Source organism: Megascapheus bottae, chromosome 2, assembly GCF_031878675.1.
Source record: "Megascapheus bottae isolate mThoBot1 chromosome 2, mThoBot2.hap1, whole genome shotgun sequence".
NCBI lineage: Eukaryota > Metazoa > Chordata > Mammalia > Rodentia > Geomyidae > Megascapheus > Megascapheus bottae.
The window spans coordinates 31,006,486-31,029,208 of NC_143510.1; the positions used below are offsets into that span (position 1 = coordinate 31,006,486).

At 38.1% G+C, this 22,723-nt stretch overlaps 1 protein-coding gene and 1 non-coding gene across 12 annotated transcripts in view; one reads left to right on the plus strand and one right to left on the minus strand.

Annotated features, from left to right (window-relative positions):
* The window catches only part of Cadps (calcium dependent secretion activator), a 406,170-nt gene that overhangs the window by 326,325 nt on the left and 57,122 nt on the right, over positions 1-22,723 (minus strand). The window lies entirely within an intron of this gene.
* Positions 7,327-7,433, plus strand: LOC150066640 (U6 spliceosomal RNA). The gene has a single exon (XR_016534682.1). It is a non-coding gene; the product is annotated as a U6 spliceosomal RNA (small nuclear RNA).

The following is a 22,723-nucleotide window of genomic DNA, read 5'->3' on the forward strand; positions in this document are numbered from 1 at the left end:
AAAAAAAAAATATCAGGACTTAACTCAGTACACTGGGAAGCCACTGAAATGACTTTTATACAGAAGAGTGATGTAATTTGAGAGCATACTGCAACAGTGCACAGGAATGAGTCCTGAGGGTCACTGTAGTGACAGGACTGTGTTTATGCAAGCTATGATATCTAAGGAGAGGAAGGTCCTCAACAGAACAGAGTTCCAATTCCCAGAGGCATGAACAGCTAGAAGAGGAAGGAAGATGGGGAGGTGAGAAGAGTCACGAGAAAGCCATCCCAGGATAGAGCTACAAAGGAGAGAGGAGACAATGTGGATCCTATTTGGAGATCACATCAAGAGTTTCTTTTGTCAATTTATAACCTAAAGCCTGGTGGCTCATAAAAGGATGAGAGGCAGCTCTCAAAGGAAGCAGGTACAATGGGGTCATCCAAAATCAAAGTCACAAGGACTGGAAATGAAAAAGCAGATAGTTCCATTTAACTTAAGCCAAGATTAAAAAGTACAGGCCAGTAACATATGAAATCAGTAATCACTAAACACAATCTCAGGTCTTGGGAGGTTTAGTAGTGAGCTTATCAGTAGCAATTAATTCCAGAGAGGAAGGTGGAAAAGCCTGAATGCTTTCTACACAGCCTATACAAGACTCTTTAATGCAACATCACACACAGACCACGAGCTTCACTGAAATGGATTGTGATAAAACCTCGCTCTGCCAGTCATGAACAATGAGTGAAATACACCTGACCCGTAGTCACTCTTCAGGCTGGATGGGATATGAAGAGTTGGGGAGATTTTGATTGGTTAGTGTAGCAATCTTGACTAAGGAGCCAGAAAAGCAGAGAGACAAGATGAAATGGGGCCAAGTATGACGGTATTCTGAAACATCAGTACAAAAAGCGCTAGGTTTCATGTCCATAAGTACAAGCTATGAACTTTAGTTAATACAAGGGCTTATAAATTATAACAAACAAAACACACTGAAACAAGATGTTAAAATATACGGAAAAAGTGTGCTAGCTGGACAGTTGTGAGTAGTGTGTGCACTAGACCTAGGGTTTGAACTCGGGGACTAGGTACAGTCCCTAAGATTCTTTTCCTCAAGGCTAATGCTCTAACATTCAAGCTACTGTGCCACTTCTGCCTTTTCCTGAACAGTTTATGGGAGATAAGTATTTCATGGACCTTCCTGCTCAGGCTGACTTTGAACCATGATCCTCAGATCTCAGTCTCCTGAGTAGCTAGGATTACAGGTGTGAGTGACCAGCACCCAGGAACTCTGTGCTTTTTCTTATTTGTCTCTTTATGACTACACTGCATCTAAACTCAGAGATTTATGCTTAGCTAGGAAAGCACTGACATTCTCCTGAGCCATAAGCACAGTCCATTTTGTTTTAAATAGTTTTTTAATTAATTTATTAACATTGATTTTTACATCATATTTCAAATGACATGTTTAACAAACAAGTGTTCAAGAAGGGAATCTCTATATACAATCACTGGCACTTAGATTTTAGAGCATAATCAAAATTAGGCTAAAGGTTTGTATATCATAGATACATATTAATTTATGAAATAGACCATTAATTTATGAAATAGAACATTATGTCTATAGAGTCATAGGTTTTTATGTCTATGTAGTTATGTTTACATTTCCAATACCATGTCGATAGCATTGGGTATGCAAATATTGAGTCCTCGCTCTTATACTGTTTGGATCTAATAGCCACATATTAAGGACACCATGCGTCTTTTGTTCCTTTGGTCTTGACTTGTCTCACTCAGCATGATTCGCTCTAGATTCATCCACTTCCCTGCAAATGCCATTATTTTATCTTGTGTTTTAAATAGTTTTAAAAATAAAGTCTCACATTTTTGTACAGTTACCAGGCTAGACTACAATCCTCCTGTTTAGTATTTCTTTCTTACATAGCTGGGATAACAGGTGTAAAATTCCTCACTTAGCTAATGGGTGAGGTAAGGTCTGGAAAACTTTTTCCTCAGGCTAACTTGGAATCACAATTCTCCTAATCTTTGCTTGCCAAGTAGCTAACATTACATGCCTGAGATACCACATCTAGTTCTGCTCAAACTGTCTGTGAACTTAAAAAAATTGTTTAACAAATGAAATGTATATAGCTACATATACACACATACACATGCAAAGTAATCTATAAAGGTACCCAAGTAAAATGAAAGCTTAATGAGGACTCAGGAACAAATAGAAAAATCTCATTAGTCAAGCCTTTTCTGAAATCCAAAGCAGGAACAAGTGAAAAAGCCACTAGTGATTTGAAGTCCATCATCTAATGTCACATGACAACAGGACATTTGAGCAGAGGTGTCAGAAATCTTTCTGTACTCACAAATGAGTTCTGTCTTATTTAACCTTCATCATTGCCTCAATTCTCCTCCGACCATGATTTTATATTGATAACATCTTAAAAGACATCAGTGATCTTAATTAACTTTGGATATCTGATAATACTCTGTCTCCTCTTGGAAGCCTGGAAAGGGGACAGGGGTGAAAATAGAAGGAACTGCCCTCAAGTTGAGTGACAACACTTGTCCCATCCATGGACAAGCAGAGTTCATTTCCCATATTGTCAAATGCTTCTAAATATATTCTTAAATATACTGAAATCACCTTCAAGAAGCCCCCTTATACCCTTTACACTGCTTTACATTCTTTCCTCTGTGTCTGGAACATTCATACCATAGTTACTTAATGATGGACTTGCTAAGTGTTTTTGTTGCTCTTCATGACATTTAAAAGCCTTTCCTTAGACTTCCCCCTTCACTTTCATTTGACCAAGCCTTACATCTCTATAAAACAGCAGTTTAAAGACACTTCTGTTTGATGTGTCTGAACCTGAATCCTACTGGCTTCTCTCTAGACTCTCTCAGCCCCTGAATTTGGCCTTTGGTTACAATATTTGTTCAAAGCACGCAACATTATCATGAACTTTGCACAGAATATCCATGTCTATGTCCTTGCCACAAACCTGCTCACATAGAATGTCAGACTCTGTTACAAGTAAGTTGAGGGAGGTTTTGGTGTCACTAAGGACTGGATCAGGGTCTTATTTATGTTAAGCAGTTATTCTGTCACTGAATTATACATACTCGCAGCCCCTAGAAACATTTATGATGTACATGACTGAGAACCTTTATGAGAATTGCTTGCTGAATAAATAACAATAGCATATTTTTATTAGACCATGAAAGATAGTTTTATTCTCTTTAGCACTGAATATTCTATAGCTTCTACATATAAAATAGGGAATTGATTTAAAAAAACATATTCAGGCGACGGTGTCTCTTAGCTGTTCAAGAGGGTAAGATCTGGGGATCATGGTCTGAGCAGAAAAGTGTGTGAGAGTTTTATCTCCAATTAGCTACAAAAAATAGCCAGAAATGGTGCTGTGGGTCAAGTGGTAGAAGGCTAGCATTGGACAAAAAAGCTCATTACAGTGCCCAGTCCTTGAACCAAGGCAGATAAATGGACACATGGACACATGGATAAATACACACACACACACACACACACACACACACACACACACACACACACACACACACACACACACACACACACACACCCTACAAGACCAAAGTAGGACTACGTTGTAGGTATGGGAAACCAGACAAATTAATGAGCTATGAAAGATGCCTTTCTATTATTTGGAACTCTAAAAAAAGTTAGGTTACCATTTGATATTGTCTGTAATCCTTGAGAGTATTTTCATGTAGAAAAGAGTTTCATCCTTGTACTGAAGGATAGAGTACATGGCTACCACAGCCCTTCACCCCTAGAGTTCATAGTACTTCTTTCTACAGGAGTGTTTTCTAATTTTAAAATGTATTATCTGTGAAGAAAAGAAGCAGCTAATTATTATCTCTGAAAATTCACAATAAACTCATGGCTTTAAATTACCCAGACCAAAGCATCAGAGGTGTACAATGAGAGGTCTAAGAACTGGATATCTGAGGGGAGAACGGTTCATGATTTGTAGCGTTCAGTGATTCCCTGATCTTCTATTTCCTCCCTGGTGGATTCTGAGCAGTCAATACGACCATTATATGGCTGACAATACTCGTCAAAATTTAGTAGTTGGTTATTGTGATCTACATTAAGACAATTACCCAAAAGCTGCCCATATTTTCCAACATTTCTACCCTCTCCATATCTCCTCTTCATCACTGTGTTATTATGACCAGGAAGGATTAAGTTAAAACTCCCAAGAAAAATTATCACACAACTGTGAAATCTAGTATTCCTACTGTATAGGGCAGCAGGGAAATATTCAGGTACAAATTGGTTAGATCAATGCTTATTAGGGTCCAGTCTGTTTCCTAATCTATGGTTCTGGCTGGTGCTATGGATACAACTTGAGTTGGATAACCAATCTGGTATGTCAGGAAGCCCATTTTGCTTTGGAGAGGAAGCATTAAGAGTATGTTCACATAGTATTCACATAAAACACACCTAGGAGGTTTTTATCCTAGGACAGTCTCCACAGTCTCTCTCATTAGTGCCATCTGCCCTGAGGATTCACAAAAAAAGGATGTGCCAGCCCTTTTGTGGCTGAGTTGGTAGCTGTCAAACACAAGAACAATGCATGCTGAGCTGGTAGGAGGAGGAATTGAGGCCATGTCAGGACACGTACTCTTTGACATGCTCCTATGTGGATGCTACTCAGTCCTACACCAACCTCCTTCTAAACATGAGCAACTTTGAGATAGGGTATAAAAGCACAGGGAAGAAAGATAATGTTGAGTCAGTCTCCTGGGTCACTGATATAGCAGGAGAGAAGAGATACTGACTTATTCAATACCCAGCAGGGGCAGCCAAGAGTTCAGGAGCAGAAATAGAAAGGAGGGCTGTGAAGAACAAACCGTTTGGAAAGGAAGACACACAGAGCTGAAACGCAAACTACCCCCTGGGAAACAGGATATATCTACACGTACCTAAGACTCTATGGGCCAAACTGCAGGTGGAATTATCTATGGGACCTCATATAAGTCAGGAAACAAAACCAAGATGGCAGGTGATATGAAAACTGCACTTGCCAAATCTTTGGATCTCAGACACCAGTTTTTAAAAACTTGCTGCTTTGATTTTTATAAAACAAAAACAAGGTATTTAAAAGAGGTTTTATGTCAGCCACTAATCAATATCTTAGCTTTTTATTTGATGCTGGTAAATCTCCTAAATAGTAGGGTTATTAATATATTTCCTTCTACCAGATAACTTGTTATTTGAATTAATTTGCTGTCTTGCTTGTCTTTGGGTATTCAACCCAAGAACTAAAGGGTACATGCAGAAACAAAGCTCTCCTTAAAGTTGGGATTTCATGTAGGTATTATTTTGAAAACGGTTTTAACAGTAAAATATGCCAAATTTCAAATCTATAGGGCAAGTTTCATTAGTCTTAGTGAGGACAGCAAATTCCAACCTAAGTCTCAGGCTAGCAGTACCTCCACAGAGGGGATAGATAGATAGATAGATAGATAGATAGATAGATAGACAGACAGACAGATAGATAGATATGCAGGGACATTGTTTTGGTTATCCTGTGATAATAAAGAGATAGCAAATATAAACCAGGGTTCTATAGCTAGACAACTACTTCCATCATAGATCAACACTTACATGACTTATAGTCACATGTACTGTGATTTATTTAACAGAATTACACAGTTAGGCAAGGTATGTAAAAACTACTCACAAGGTACAAAGCTACTCACTGAAGTGTTACTTACAGACACAAAAGCCCATTGCTGGGGACTGTTTGCACAAACTGTTACTGCCACACAGTTATGGAAAGGAATATAGAATAGCTTTAGACATTCATATGCAGTGATCTTCCATAGACACTGAACTAAAAATAAAGAAGAAAAGTGTAATCATAGCACTATTGAAGAGATAAGGGAAAATATGCACAGGACTATATTTTAAATATAATATAGTTCTTTCTAGACTGTGATATTTGACTACCACTTCCTGTGAAAACTGACCAGTATTCTAGAGCAATGGCAGATCCCGTGTTTGATGTATGAAATGTTAATGATGTCCCTTATTTCACAAGGAGTTAAGAAAATCATTAAGGACTACTGGGATCTTGTTAAAAGGGCTCAGATAATAATTACAGTAAGTTCCCACTGGCCAGGGATGATTTGAGAAACTAAACACATAATGACTGCAAATCATTGCCTAAAGTGAGACAAAACTGAACACTAAGAATGCTAAGGAATCAACTCATTTTTTTCCTGATAGGATAAAGGATAAGCTTTTTCAATGTGTATTTTTCTTTCACTGTACATAAATAATTGATGAAAGAAACTTTCTCTTAATGTGGTTCTTCTAGCTAATACATGAAAAAAATAATGATATGCTATTATCTACTTGTAACTCCCAATAAAATGTGTAGGCACTTGTAACTACTGTGAGTACTAAAGGAGTAGAATACTCCTGCATAAATGATCAAGTCCAAATGTAATCATCACTTCATCCTATTACAAATTTTTGAAGGATTGAGAGGACTATATTAAATATACCAAGCGACTATAATCAGCAACATCAAGACCACAGGAAATGAGGAAATATCTGCAACTTAAAAAAAGGAAAGCAAAAACAAAACAGGAAAAAGAAAGCTGTCTGTGGAGGCTCACTTCTGTACTCCTAGCTACCTGAAAGGCTCAGATCATAAAGATGGCTACTTGCATCCAGCCTGGACATAAAGGTTGCAAGACTCAACCAACAGAAATCTAGGTGTGATGGTACAACTGTCATCTCTGCTCCATTAGAGGTACAAAGAGGAGGATTGTGGTCCTAGGCCATGCTTAAACACAAGACTATTCAAAAAAACAGTGAAAGCAAAAATGAGTGGAGACATGGCTCAAAGTAGTACAGTGCCTGCTTAGCCAGCACAAGACCCTGAGTTCAAACCCTAGCAGCAAAAATAAATAAATAAATAAATAAATGAAAGAAAGAAAGAACAAAACAAACCAACAAGGAGACAGAAGAAACCTACATAATAAAAGATGAATATATGGAGCCAACTCTACCAGCAAAAAGCACAACTGGAAGGGTGGCTCAAGTGATAGATAAGCAGCTACAAGAAAACAAGCTGAGCTAGTACAAGGCCTAAATTCAAACCCCAGTATTATCAAGATAATTTTTTGAAGAGAAAGAGGTATTTGAATAAGCCATACCAATAAAGTACAGTGTATTTACCTTAGTTGGAATCTAACTTGAGTACATTAACCACAAACCATTTGTAAGACCTCCAGATAACTTGGCTCCATATTAGATATTAAGAAGTTAATGATGTGCTCGCTTCGGCAGCACATATACTAAAATTGGAACGATACAGAGAAGATTAGTATGGCCCCTGTGCAAGGATGTCACGCAAATTCGTGAAGCATTCCATATTTTTTAACCTTTCTATTAATTATAATAAAAAAATCTAAATTAAAAAAAGAAAAATGAATTGAACCTAAAAAAAAAAAAGAAGTTAATGAAAGCTACATAAGTGGTTCAAGTGGAAGAGTAAGTGCCTAGCAAGTACAAGGCCAAGAGTTCATATCTACTACCACCCTCAAAAAAAAGAAGGAAGGAAGATAACAATTCAAAAATAAATGCACAGAAAAACAAAAGGTCAAACATATCTTCTTACAGAATTATTGTCTTCAAGTACTTTATGCTGGTGAGATCTCTGACCGTCCCCAAACTTAGAGGGTCCCTGACAGTAACTCACAATGACATGATTAAAGATTCGCAGCTTTGTTCTGCTTGGTTATATGGATGACAATAAGCTGTATGCAAATCATGGGAAGTAGCAGAATCAATACTGGTTCTTGTACTCATTGTTAACCATATCCTGAGATTAAAATCAAAATAAAATGTTCAAAATTGATATCTTAGCCAATAATAGCTTGGAGCTATTAACTAAGGCAGACAACATTGAATATTTAGAACATAAAAACAACTGTTAAGCTTAGGTTAGTGCAGAGAAAAATTTGAAAGTAGATACACGTTTATGATTCTTTTATAGTATGACTATAAAAATCTCCTTAAAATATTTTAAGTGATTTAATGAGCCAAATTAATCCTTTTCAGAGGTTGTTAAATAAGTTTTTAAAACAAACAAAACTATTGTTGAATAATAAAAATATATTGATATTGCAAACAATTACAACTCTCCCTATGTTTTTTTTTAAATGTCAGCATAATTGCTTGGTAGAATTGAGATATGGGTATCATGATTTCAAAAATGAAGCCAACAATGTTTTTCTTTCTTCTTTTTTTTTTTTTAGTCAGTCGTGGGTCTTGAACTCTGGGACTGGGTGAGCTGTTCCTTAGCTCAAGGCTATCACCCTACCCCTGGAGCCACAGTGCGCTATTTCTGGTTTTCTAGGGGTTAACTGGAGATAAGACTCTCATGGACTACGGTGCCTGGGCTGGCTTTGAACCATGATCCTCAGAACTCAGCCTCCTGAGTAGCTAGGATTACAGATGTGAGCCACCTTACCCAGCTCTGATACATCTTTTCCAGTTACAATCAGGTATTTTAAAAAAGCTCAGAACTTGGCCTTTGAATTACTCTACAAAGCATTAAATAAAAAATTTCAAAAGTTCTAACGCATATTCTTGCATCAGTCCAGCTAAACTAAATGCATTCGGGTTTAGAATTCGTAGATAAATGCTGGGTACACAAAATAAAACTATGAGAACATAAAATGACCTACATAGGTAGTCCTGACCACTGGTATTCCCAAGCTACAATATCAATGGCCACATTCTGACCTAGATTTAGTGGCAAGAACTTTTAGGTCCTCTCTTAAAGGTTCTTTTTCATCATCTGAGAAATAGGCAATCCTATCACAGATGAGAAAACACAGATGTAGGGAGAATAATCTGTCCAGTCACCCAACTGGAATGGCAAACTCTAGGTTCCATTCTAAAGTCCTTTATTTCCATGTACTTTTGACAGTCCTGAGCTAGAAACAATCTAAAAGTCATTAAAGGTAGTGAACAAATTAATTACACAAAATAGAGTAGTAGAAGGCTATAAAAAGAAAACGAATTATTTGTTTTTATTTTTGTCATTTGTGGTGCTTAAACTCAGGGCCTGGATGTTGCCTCTGAGCATTTTTTTTTTTTGCTTAAAGCCAGAGCTCTTCCACTTCGAGCCACAGCTCTGCTTTTAGTTCTATAGACAACAAACCAGATGAATCTCAAATGAAAGATTCCAGATGCAGAGTACTACATGTATCTTATTACCCCTTTTTATGAACTTCTATATGAGATAAGATTGTAGCTGCAGAATACCCACTGATGGAAAGAGAATTATTCTAAATTCCTTCCCACATGGGGGTAAGAGGATGAGTCCAAACAGCAGGAAATTGGACAGGGAAGGGGGGAAAACCAAGAGCGGGGGTGGGGAGGAGGGTAATGGGGACCAAGACATGTGGAAGGGTATCAATGTATGTGAATTAATGCACCTTCTATCTGGCAAATATCATGTAACCCTTTTATTAAATACAATAAAAAATATTAAAAAAATAAAGACAGGGGAAAAAACCATTTACATTGTGGATGGCAAGACTGTTTCCATTTTCCATGTTTTTCATAAATTTACCAATATTTTGATTAAGCTCATCACCCTCTATGGGTTATGTTCTTTGAATAAGAATTATTACTGATGGACTGCAAGGAAGAAGTTTTACATATATTCTAGCAAAAGAAAAGAGAAAAGAAAAAAGGAATCTCCAGAACAGAATCTTTGTGGAAAAGAATGAGCACAGAACTAGTTGTACTGAAGACATCTCTTGGTGGTGACTCCTACCTACAGTCATCTAGGAAGAGAGCCAAAAGCTGTAAAAGAGTCTGGAGGCCAAAGTAACAACCATCCCATTAAAAGATGGGCCAAAGACTTAAAGAGAGTCTTCTCTGAAGAAGAAACAAAAATGGCCTATAGACACATGAAGAAATGCTCAACATCTCTGGTCATAAAAGAAATGCAAATCAAAACAACTCTAAGATTCCACCTCACTCCAGTTAGAATGGCCAGGATTAGGAAAACGAATGACAACAGATGCTGGAGGGGATGTGGCCAGGAGGGATCACTACTACACTATTGGTGGGAGTGCAAACTCGTTCAACCACTATGGAAAGCAGTATGGCAGTGCCTCAAAAGACTAAACACAGAGCTCCCCTATGACCCAGCAATTCCACTACTTTGCATTTACCCAATCATCCAGAAACAAGGACATACTAAATCCACCAGCACAACAATGTTCATTGCAGCACTATTTACCATAGCAAAGATATGGAACCAACCTAGATGTCCCTCAGTTGATGAGTGGATAAACAAGATGTGGTATTTGTACACAATGGAATTCTATGCTGCTGTCAGAAAAAAACGACATTGCCCCATTTGTTAGGAAATGGAAAGACTTAGAAAAGATCATATTAAGTGAAGTAAGCCAGACTCAAAGGAACTTAGGCTCAATGGTCATAATCAGTAGAAACCTTGGGCTCTCCTAGCAGAGATTTGCAATAGAGCAAAACCTTGATACAAAAGGCCATATAGTAGGACGCTGAATGAAAGGATCTCTAGGATATAGAAACATAAGCCATAGAATGAATGATTGTTGATCTTAAGGTACTATGTTATCTCCCATCTCTTTTGCTGTCCCTTGGTTATCTCATATTGTTACAGTATCTCACTTTGTTACCTGATATATCGGATATATTTACATTTGGTTATTTGAAATTGGATAGGGAATGAGGGAAAACAAGATGAGGGGTGGGGGTGTGGGGGAGGGAAATGGGGACCAAGACATGTGAAAGGGTATCAATGTATGGGAATTAATGCACCATCTATCTGGCAAATATCATGTAACCCTTCTATTAATTACAATAAAAAATATATGGGAAAAACAAGAGTCTGGAGGAGTAAATTCAGTTTTCCAGCTGGCATGTGCAGCAGACCATTCATGAGGTATCCTCATTCATTCTCCAGCACCACTAACACAGAAGTAGGCCTTCTGACATCAGCCACTGCTGGAAACTGATGGCATCATACAACGTTGTTTCTTTCCTCTGATTCACACCAATTCTGACTGTACAGAAATCTCCCTCTGACTGGGGATGAAGTCATCTGCAAAGGACTATCTAATTTTTAGAGGATTTTAGTGATTATGTTGTGAATTTCTAATTTTTAAAGGTCAAAAAAAGGAACAAGCCATTTGGGTGTGCTACATATCTATGTCTGTTTGATGACTTTGTTCCTCAAAATCACCCAGGGAATTTGTAGATAACAGTGTGGGAAAGTGACTAACTGGAATTCCTACTAATACGACTCAAGACTGCTGGTTAGACCTGAGGAATTCTCTAGGATGTCCTAGAGTCTTGTAGACAGGGTATCTCTTGTATACTTTTAACCTCTTCAAACAAGCAAACAAAAAAAACACACAATCAAACCTTGCCACCATAAACTATGCATTGGTGGGCTGGTTTTCAGACCTGACATCTCTAATTTAATCTAGAAGTATAAAAGAGCATGAAGAACTTGGGCTCTGCCATGAACTATAAAAGCGCTGGTATGTTATATGAAGCCTCGAGTCTTCTTCTAGGAAAACTGAGAACAAATGTACAGAACAGGAAAGGATGCTGAGCTAAATCTATTAGCTATAGAAGCCTGGCTGAGAGTGTCACCTAAGCCCTTTTTACAAGACCAAATGACTCTTCACAAGGGACAAAAGGCAGCCCATGTCCCCATTGTCTCTCCATCTCACAGGCGAGTAAAGAAAGGTACAAACTTTGGGGAGCTTCTGGGGAAACCACTGAGCTCATAGATGTTGGAGGTTGTGTTTCAACCCAAAGATGCTGACTCTTGGACACCTTTGTATTTTGAGATGCCTAGCCTAGTAGCCAGCACCTAGTCACTGTTGACTGACACTTGCATTGCTATATGACTGTATTTCTGGTGTTCAGTAATGAAAAGTAGAACAGAAACCATTTTAAATGTCCCTTACCACACACCTTGTCCTTCCTGAGGGAATCGAAGGTCCTACTGGCACCTGTGTGTGGGCTAGGAAATACGTGGACCATGTTTTCAAGTCAGAGGCAAAATGATAAAGGACATAAGGTAGATAATCTGGTCTGAGTGGTTAAAAATTTCTCCACCAGTGTCTTTTTTTGCTGGTTAACTGGAGATAAGAGTCCCTCAGATTGGTCTGCCTGGGCTGGATTTCCACTAACATTGATCCTCAGATATCAAGCTCCTGAGTAGCTAGGATTACAATCAATCATGAGCTGCTGGCACCTGGCTTGTCTTTACATTGACTACTGCCTTCTGAACTTGGGCTCTTCATTTTCCTCCAGGGGAGATAATCACACGATCAAAATCTGGAAGTTAGTCATGGTCACAGGGCTTCCGTACACATGGTGAATGCTCTCGCATCTGCTATGGGAAAAAGCCAGCTCCTTGCCTTACTCATCCTGTACTATCTTCCAAATCACATCACAAAGGCCTGCTCTCAATGTCTTTTCTTACACACAATAATAATTGTGTTATCATATACCCTAGAGGTAGGCCCTTGCTTTTCCTTGTTCATTTTTGTAAACCATATCTTAGCTTAGTGAACAATCAATAAACACTGAATCAACAAACACATAAATTTGCTCCACCTTACATAAGCTGTATTCCTCAAGACTTCTCTTGATTTTACTTTCGATGTTTATTTTGACCTTCTTTCCTATTTCATTGACTGTCTCTTTCAGGTTCTTCCTAAAGGCTATCATTCATTCCTTTATTCATTCAAAAAATACTTACTGTTCACAAATCTTGGAGCACAAAGATAACAAAACATGTTCTGTCTGCTAGGCAAGAAGATAAAAAAAAATGATCCCAACAAAGTATTCTAGTGATAGCTAGCATTGTTGAGTGCAGAGGGACTCATGGTCCACTTGGGCTGTGAAAAAAGCTTCCTGAGGACACAGAAGAGGATGAATGAGAGAAAAACACATACGAAAAACATCATGGTGGAAGAACTCCTCAATTATTAACAATCTTGAACTTGATCTGGTAAGCATTGGGCACTACAGATGGAAAATGAAATATTCAGGGCATTATATGGAGCTATTTGGAAGCAACCATAGGCGCCTCTTTCCCTTGATCTTTGTCAGGCAGCAGTGTGCATCTGGACATGGTGAGACAAAGAAAGATGTAGGCCATGAAAAAGTTCCAGAAAAGGCAAGCCATGTGTTAAAATGACACTAACATATTTTTTTCTGGTGAAGGCCTGTAGTAGATATAGTCTGACCCTTTCTATAATTGCAACTCTTTTTGCAACTGGCAACATTTGCCTAAACTAAGAGATGATTTCACTCTGATTGGAAACCATTTTAGATTCAACTTAAATTACCTGCATAAATATTTTATAACCCTTCAGGATTGGCACATTTGAGGATATGCAAGACTACTTAATAAGCTTATAGGCTTTAGTCCTACAAAGGAAAAAAACAAACTGAACAAAGTCAAGGAATGTTAGAACCAAAAAATGTGTCAGAAATGGTTTGGGTAAATAAATCATTGCTATGAAAATATCAGTTCCCATTAACTTAATATTTAGCAATCACTTATTAATTAAATAATGAAAATATGTCTGAGCTTAATTTATTCTTTGTCTTACAACTACAAGCATGTTTATACTTGAAGTTTTGCCAATTGTACAATTTTTCCTTAAAAAAAAAAAAAAAAGAAATGAGCTGGCTCCCTGTGGCTCACACACATAATCCTAGTTACTCAGGTGGCTGAAATCTGAGCACTGAAGTTCAAAGTCAGCTTGAGCAGAAAATTCTGTGACACTCTATCTCTAGTAAACTACTCCCCCTGCCCAAAACAAAAGCAGAAGGTGGAGCTGTGTCTCAAGTGGTAGAGTGATAGCCTTGAACAAAAGCAGCTCAGGGACAGCACCTGATGGAAAATGCCTTGAACTGAAACCACCCACCTCCCCTGACAGTCCTATCTTAGAGCTGTCCTTGTTACAGACCCCACTGAATCATCTCCCCTCCCCTTACCCCCCAAAAAAGTATGCCAGAATTTTGGAAGAGAGCCTGAGACCAAGGGCACATCTGATATGTTTCTGATGAACAGAGAGGCTGTTTAAAGCTTTGAACTCCTCAGTCACCCCACCCCATCTCCATCTCATTCCACTTCCATCTGTCCACACCCACCCTTTACTCTTTCTGCCTAGTATTTAAAGAGATGAACTCTAAGGAGGTGTGCCATTTCTCCTTTCTATTGGATGAGATGCGGGGGTAGGGGTGGAAAAAGTTTTGCTTAGGTTGGTTTTCCTGACCAAGATTCTACTGACCTCAGTCTGTCAGTGGTTAAGATTATAGGCATGACTGACTATGCCTGGCTAGTAGGCTTTCTTTAGAAGGAAGACCACTGTAGCAACAACTTAAGGTAGAATGTGACTGAACTAGGGAACAGAGAACAGTGATGGAGAAAAACTGCATTCAATCTATGTTTAAGGATAGTTCTTCTTTAAGTGAATGTTTAATTCCACTGACCTAATTTGGAGTCTGTTGAACTCATCAATTACCAAGTCTGGGTGAGCCAGCTGTTTCCTGTCAACATTTTCTGCCTTGAGGAACATAAAAAGAAATGAAAGAAACTAAACAAGAATGAGACTCCATCTTGAGAAATTTCCAACAGAATTGGAGGAGTCCTGGTTAGGGGGTTGTACCAACTCACTGGTTAACTAAGAGGCTTTCCTCAGTTTCCCTAGCACCTTACTCTCAATTTTCAAGTAAACTCCCTCTGCTTCCAATTTTCCTGCTTTGTAATAACTGTTTATTTGGTGGAGAAAAAAAACACTCAAGACATGTAGATGGTATTAAAACCATTCAAACCAAAAAGCTCAGTAGCTATATTTTGTGCACTGATTGTATATTAATTATAGTAGCAATAGTAAATAATAATAAATTTTTCTTGAGCATCTACTTAGAACCAGAGCACTAGAAGTCTTCCTTTCCCTTAATCCCTGTGAAGGTTAAGTGGGGAGGATTAGAGAGACCTAGCAACATTTTTAAGGCCAAGTAGCAAGAAACTGCCAGAACCTGTTACTGAATTCAGTGATCAAAGTAAAATTGGATTTAATACTGACCTGAAAAGCGACCAAACACAATTTTAGAAACAAACAAAAGCATACAAACAATATTTTACAGAACTGTTTCCAGTTAAAAAGGCACTAAATCAGAAGGCACTGATTCGGAAATTGTTTTTGTTCCAGTAAGAAATTCCTAACTCTGTCCAAATACAATGCTACAGTTGTGTCCTCTCAGTGTGTACAGCCTTACATAAGGCAGCAAATGGCACAGTCCAGACATAATCACTTTTCTAAGCAAAGGCTTTGAAATGAAGGATCAACTTCTATGGGCTTTTACCCATTGAAGCAACTACCATTCACTCGTGCAGTTGTAATTTGTTGTCGTTGGGTAGTTCATGTATCATTACATGAAACAGGACTATCTGGGAACAAGATAGGCTAGCCCTAGAATGTGACCCTGTTGTTTTGATTCTGAACATTAATCAGATTTAAATAAACACTGTAGAATCTCTAACAAGACAGTTGTTTCTTGGGTAAATGTCACTAAGCAAGTTTAATCCCTCAATTAAATGTCTATCGAGCAAAACAAAATCGTTTCCAATTTTTCCACTATTTTTAATTTTATCTAAGTTTTTCCCCCACAGGAATGAGTTCATTTCTTGTGAGGAACTTCAATAAATATTCACCTCTTTAATCAGATTTTATTCACAGTAATTTCTAAGATATTGGTCACAGTAAATTTGTTCATTAGCTGCTATGTTCTACCATATGTTTTTCTCAGGGCAACTTCTTCAATGATGCATTCTTTTTCAACATCAACTTTTTAGCATGTGCCTTTTTTTAAGGTATCTTCTTGTTTTTTCTTCCATGCAAACAACAGTGAGATGAAAGATAGCCTCTTGAGAAAAGTGAAGCATTTGTTTATGAGAATCAGACCTTCAAGAAAGAGTAAGAGCTATAAAAATTCAAAAGCAAGGACCAGGAGTTTGGCCTAGTGGTAGAGTGCTTGCCTAGCAGACACGAACACCGGGGTACACTTCCTTAGTACCACATACATAGAAAAAGCCAGATGTGGTGCTGTAGTGCAAGTGGTAGAGCTCTAGCCTTGAGAAAGCCCAAGGACAGTGTTCAGGCCCTGAGTTCAAGCCCCAGGTCTGGAAAAAAAAAATACCAAAAGCTGGGGTGGGGTGAGGAAGAATGTGAAAGTAAGAGGAAAAAGAGAAAGCTGAAGTGCTGCCGGTGGTCTAATTTTGGCCCAACCTAGCAGTTGTGTATTCCTGGGTTTTAACTCCTCTTAGCTTCCAAGGGATTATATTTTCTTGTTGTCCCCATAACGTCCAGCTTTCCTTCTCAGCATTATTCCTTCTCAATTTATTCTTCTTCTTTTGTTTCGTGCCAAATGTTAGGCAATACCAGGCATGGTCCTGGGTCTCCTTTTTCTATCTCCTTTCTGTCATTCGGCATGCTTGCTCAACTCAGAAGCTTTAAGTACCACTCTCTAAGTATATGGTACTCAGAAAACTGTATCCTCAGAGTTGGCATCCCACTAGGGCAAATATTCAGTGCTTGATAGATGTCTCTGCATGAAATTTGAAGTCTAAAGTGCATCTCAAACTGAATACAGTCCAATAATATTCTGTACTTAAACTAAACTTCTTTATCTCTGATCTCCAACAACAATACTACAATTTTTACAATCCTCCCCCAAATGGAGACCTTATTCTTAATTTACCACTGGATTTCTTTCATTCTCATTTAACCCACTGTCAAGTTCTGGCTGAGTAGAATATAGCTTGGATTCATCTATGTCTCTTACACATCTACATCTCTTTACTAATATCCAGAACTCCCATGTTTGCTTCCCACTCTGACATCTGTGATGAATTCAGAAAGAAAATCAAATCATGTCCCTCCTTCTGCTTTAAACTTCTCATCGCTCCTCATTGCACAAAACTGCTTCGTGTGCCTAGAAAATCCCCATAAGGTCAAAGTCTTGACCATCTGTGCGATATTACCCTCAGCCACAGCACAAGCCTTTCTTTTCTTTAAGCAAGCAGTCTCAGGGTTCGTTATGCAGGCAGATTTTTCACTGCACTAACCATTAATTAGGCCTGAAATACATAACTTTTCTTCATGTGATGTCTCATTTTGTTAAGGGTTCAGCTTACTTCCCTGGACTGCTCACTTTTAGTCATAGGAACCCTCTGTGTCTTCTAGCTTTAACACTTACCACTCTCTGATCTTTTCCTTGATATTAGACTGTCATCTGTCTTATTCTGACTAGAACACCAGGCCCATGGGAGGAGAGATGAGGTTTTTCCCTGCCTACTGCTTCTTTCCCACTACACAGCATGGTACCTGCCATTGAGTATGTGATGAGAACATCCATGAAATGAGTAAGCAATAGAAACACCACACACAGCTGAACATCAACACATTGTGCGTGTTTCCTTCAACAGACTCTCAGCCCCTTCATTCCCAACACAACTGTGCCTTAGCACAAAACAGTGCTTGATAATTTTACTCTAGTTGCCACACTATAGCCATATGATCACAAAAATTTGTTGAGCATCAGGACTCTTTTCATGTGATTTGCATAGGCTTGGTACTTTCTGAATGTAATGAAACCACAGACCTGAACGCCATTTCATTTCTGCTTGGTAGGGACCTGTGTCAATGCTGGCAAAACCATTATTGTCAGGGCCTCTTGTTTATTAATTGATGAGTAACTGCCAACATGTTCTTGAGGGCTAAACAGACTCTTAGACATAATCCAAAGCATGGTTTGAAAACCCAGATGCATTTGAACCCATTCTGTTTTCTCTTTGGAGGTTTATAGGTAACATTATTAACCACTACAGGCTTCAGTTTCCTCTCCAAAAGACAAGGATAATAATTCTATTTACCATCAAACATTGAGTGATTCTATCTATATCTATGATGTGTGTTCCTGCTTACACAGGAAATCATATGAAGGAGGGAGGGGCTCAGTGCATCCCAATTTCCTCTCTCCCTCCAATGCAAATGGGCCTGAAACCAAGTTCCAACCAACTGATCAAGTGGGGGAGGTGAGAAGGTGCAACAAATCCAGAATTGGAGAGTCTGTGCTGAGTCCTGGATGAAAACAAATTGCAAAGAAAATGACAAAAGAATGTTATTTTTTGGGGGTGGGGGATGAGGTGGAAGCAGTGTGGTATTAGAGGGTGGGAAGAGGCTTTTAGTTTCCATGAAGCTTTCAAAGACATTGATTCTATAACAAAAGCTGTCATGTAAGTTGCATAAAACATTATATAAACACTATTTGAAAGAATCCATTCAAATCTTCCTAATATTATTAATATTTAACTGAGATATGAAATTATTACCTAATTGTTTTCTCTTCTTGTTTTCACCATATATTTTTCACTCCTTCCTCCAACCAGCCAATCTTTCATTAAAAATCTGCAAACTTCCAGGTAGGGCACTAGTGGTTCATGCCTGTAAACTTAGATACTGAGAAAGCTGAGATCTAGAAGATAGAGGTATTTGGTAGAAAAGTCCCAGAGACTCCATCTCCAAAATAATCAAAAAAAGGCAAGCTGGAGGCATGGCTCAAGTGGTAGAGTGGCAGCTAAATAAGTAAAGCTGAGTGAGCTAGAGGCCTTGAGTTCAAAGCCCAATACAAGAAAAAAAATGTTCAATATCTTTAGCCACTGGGGAAATGCCAATTGAAACTATACAGAGATTATAACCAGTGACCATAACTCACACTTGTAATCCTAGCTACTTAGGAGGCTGAAATATAATGCTCAAGGTTCAAAGCCAGTCCTGGCAAGAAAGTCCATATGACTCTTATCTCTAAGAAACCACTAAAAAAAAGGGTTTCTTTTGTTGGTGGTGGTGTTTGTTTGCTTGTTTTTGTATTTTATTGTCAGGATAATGTATGGAGGGGTTACAGTTACACTGGTCAGGTAGTGGGCACATTACTTCTCAAATCCTAATATCCCTTCTCATGTTTATGTCCCCCTTTTCCCCCTCCCCCTCCCAGTCATCTTGTTTTCCCCCTTCTCTTCCCTAATTCAAATAAACAAGTAAGTGTATATACAGTATACCAGGTAACAAAGTAGAGTGGTGGCTCAAGTGATAGAATGTTCATGCCTTGAGCACAAAAATGCTCAAGGACAGAACCCAGGCCCTGAGTTCAAGTAAGATTGGCACAAAACAAACAACTATACAGAGATTGTATTTAACCCCAGTCAGAATGCCTATCATCAAGAAAACAAAGAAAATCAAATACAGGTGACAGTCCAGGGGAAAAAGGAACCTTTATCTACCATTTGCTTGTATCTATCACTTGCTTGTAGGAATGTAAAAGTTAGTGTTGACATTGTGGATATCAGTATTGTGGTTCCTCACAAAACTAAAAATGGAACTATAGTCGATTCCTGCTCTATCACTTCTGGATATATGTTGAAAGTACTCACAAGTAGCACACAATGGGGATATCTTCAGGCCCATATTTATTACAGCACTATTAACAATCGCCAAGTTATAAAATTCACCTATGTGCCCATCAGTAGGTGAATAAAGAAAATATGGTATATTTACAGAATATTCAACCAGAAGGAAAAAAAAGAAAACACATTGTTTATAGGAAAATGGATGAAAATGAAGACCATGTGTTAACCAATAAAATCCGAAGGCACAGATACCTATCATTTGTCTCCTCTGGTATTTATAATCTAAATTAAAGACATGAAAGTAAAGGGATGCTATTTGGAAAAAGAAATGGGATCAGAAGGAGGAGACAGGTGGACAAGAGACAGAGTAAAGAGGTAAATATATGATCACAGTATGCTATACATATGTATAAAAATGTCTAAATGAAATATATTATATAATTAACATATGCTAGTAAACATTTTTAAAAACTTAATAGTATGCTGAAGCTTGCATTAAACTTAAAGCATATGAAGACTTACTTTCTGTAAGGTTTCAAAATTACCTTTCATCTACATAAGTGCCCTTATGATTAAATAATCACATTCATCCTATGCAATATTATGTGTGATATCAAAATTATGTTGTTTAAAACATTTTTATGGTGAGACAAAATATTTACACAATAATGTTAAATAAAAATGGTGACCTATATAATTATATAATGTGATCTCACTTATATAAAAAATGTCCAAAAGCTATTAGAAATAAATACAGAAAAATGTTAACTATTTTTAAGTGAAAGGAAAGAATGTGATTTTTATTTATTGCCCTATAATTTTTACTTGTACACATTTCATAAAATGAGCAGAATTTTACTAGTATCATCCTGCAAATATCTGTATCTTCAAGCTCTTTTCCTTTCATATGTAAGCTGGCCTTCAACAGCCTGGCAATATGCCCAAGGTTAATTAGTGAGAATGAGGGCTAATGGTTGAATCCAGAGACTGACATTCTGCAGAAAATGATTCTTTTCTGTTAGAAAATGAGTTCACAAAAGCCACTTTTGCTATTCTGAAGCAGTGTAAAGGTGCAATCACACATCAAGAGTTACTGTGCTTCAGGTATGTATGTGACCCCATTTTCAAGTCAGCGGAGCAAACGATTGGCTTGCCCTGTTTCAGGCTATCTAGATGGTTCCATAGGCACTGAGCAAGTCACTTACAGGAACAGTTAAATGGCTCAAAATGCATCCTCTCCGTCTTCAGAAAGAACCTTCACAAGCTCTTTTAGGAAAGCAGTATTGGATCCTTTTCGGAGTTGTGACAGACTGAGTGGATCCTCCCCATCCAAAAGCACCAAACCAAGGGCATACTGCTTCAGGCAAGTATGTTTAAGATCCTTTCAGTGACCCTCCTGGACCTTCTGACTTCTCAGCAGTATGGTTTTAGGAATTAATAAAGCACGCATCTGACAGGGTGCCTATTAAAGTTATCTAAAGCCATTTCTACTCCGTAATGCCAGCCATTCCCCTGGACCTCGACTTCATTGTCTTGTCTCTTGCTTCCATTTGACTCTAAGCTACTTTCCACTAGAGGCTGTGCATCATTTACCAATAAATATTCCAAGCTTTGTCGTGTTGCCAGCACATAGAAGTAGCTCAATAATTTTGCACTGAATGAAAAAAAATTTTTTTTTACTTCAACTAAAGGCAACGGCATATGTTCTTCTCTCTGCACACAATGAACACTCAATGAATACCTATTAGCCTTATAACACAGTACTGAAGAAGCTGAGAGGAACACTGAGGTTCAAAGCCAGTAGGGGCAGGAAAGTCCCTGAGACTTTTATCTGCAATTAACTATAAAAGAGCTGGAAGTAGAGCTGTGGCTCAAAAGGTAGAAGGCTAATCTTGAGCACAAAAGTGCAGGGACAGTATATAGGCCTTGAGTTTCAAGCACAGAACTACTACGAAAAACAACAAAAATAAAAACCATAGCCGGGTGCGATGGCTTATGCCTGTAATCCCAGCTACTCAGGAGGCTGAGATCTGAGGATCAAGGTTCAAAACCAGCCTGGGCACAAAAGGACCTGAGACTGTTATCTCCAATTAACCTCTAGAAAATGGGAAGTGGGACTTGGCTCAAGAGTAGGACAGTAGCCTTGAGCTGAAGAGCTCAGGGACAGCACCCATTCTGAGTTCAAGCCCCATGACCTACCAAAATAATAATAATAATAATAATAATAATAATATAATAATAATAATTTAAAAAACCATAGTACAACACCAGGTCAACAACAACAAAAACAATAGGATTAAGCACATGCTACCATGGAATTATGGGTAGATGTGATATCCCCTAGAAAAGTTATTCCCTAAATCCAGCCAAACTGATTGTTTTCAAGGCTTAACCTGCAGACTTCACAAAGTGAAATGAAAACTAAGCACACAATGGAAATGTATAAGTCAGTCTGTAATTTTTAAAATTTAATAAAGTAAAATGAAATAGATGAAGTTAATTTTAATCATATATGTAACCTGATATAATCACAGAATTATTGCTTTAAATATAGTTGACATAAAAAACTACTTGTGTGATAGTTAAAAAAAGAAAGACAATTCTGCCATGTTCCAGTATAATCAGGCTTATAATCTTAGCTACTCAGAAGCTGAGATCTGAGAACCAAGGTTCAAAGTCAGCCTTGGCAGACAAATCCATGAGACATTTATGTCCAATTAACCAGCAAAATGCTGGAAGTAGAGGTGTGACTCAGTTGGTAGCACACCAGCCCTGAGCAAAAAAGCCAAGAAAGAGCATTGAGACCCTAACTTCAAGCCTCAGTACTTACATAAAACCCAGAACAAAACAACCCATCTTGTAAATATGTGTCTATCTCACACATCTAGCATAGCACTGCATAGACTTCAAATTTTCTGAGTGTGTAATCATAGCACATAGGTATACTGAGTAAATTTGCAGATGTACAGTTCTCAAAACTAGTAAGCCACATTCTGCAAAAGCAACTGTGTGTCCCTTCTTCTCCTGTAAGAACAAGTTTCTTTTGAGTCTGGAGTTCAGTCTGTGTGCTCTGCCATCATCAGCAATTATCTGCCCGGAACTCAGTTGCTGAGCTCAGGGAGTCCCCACCTTCTGCTTCTCTCTACTGTTCCCAAGACTTT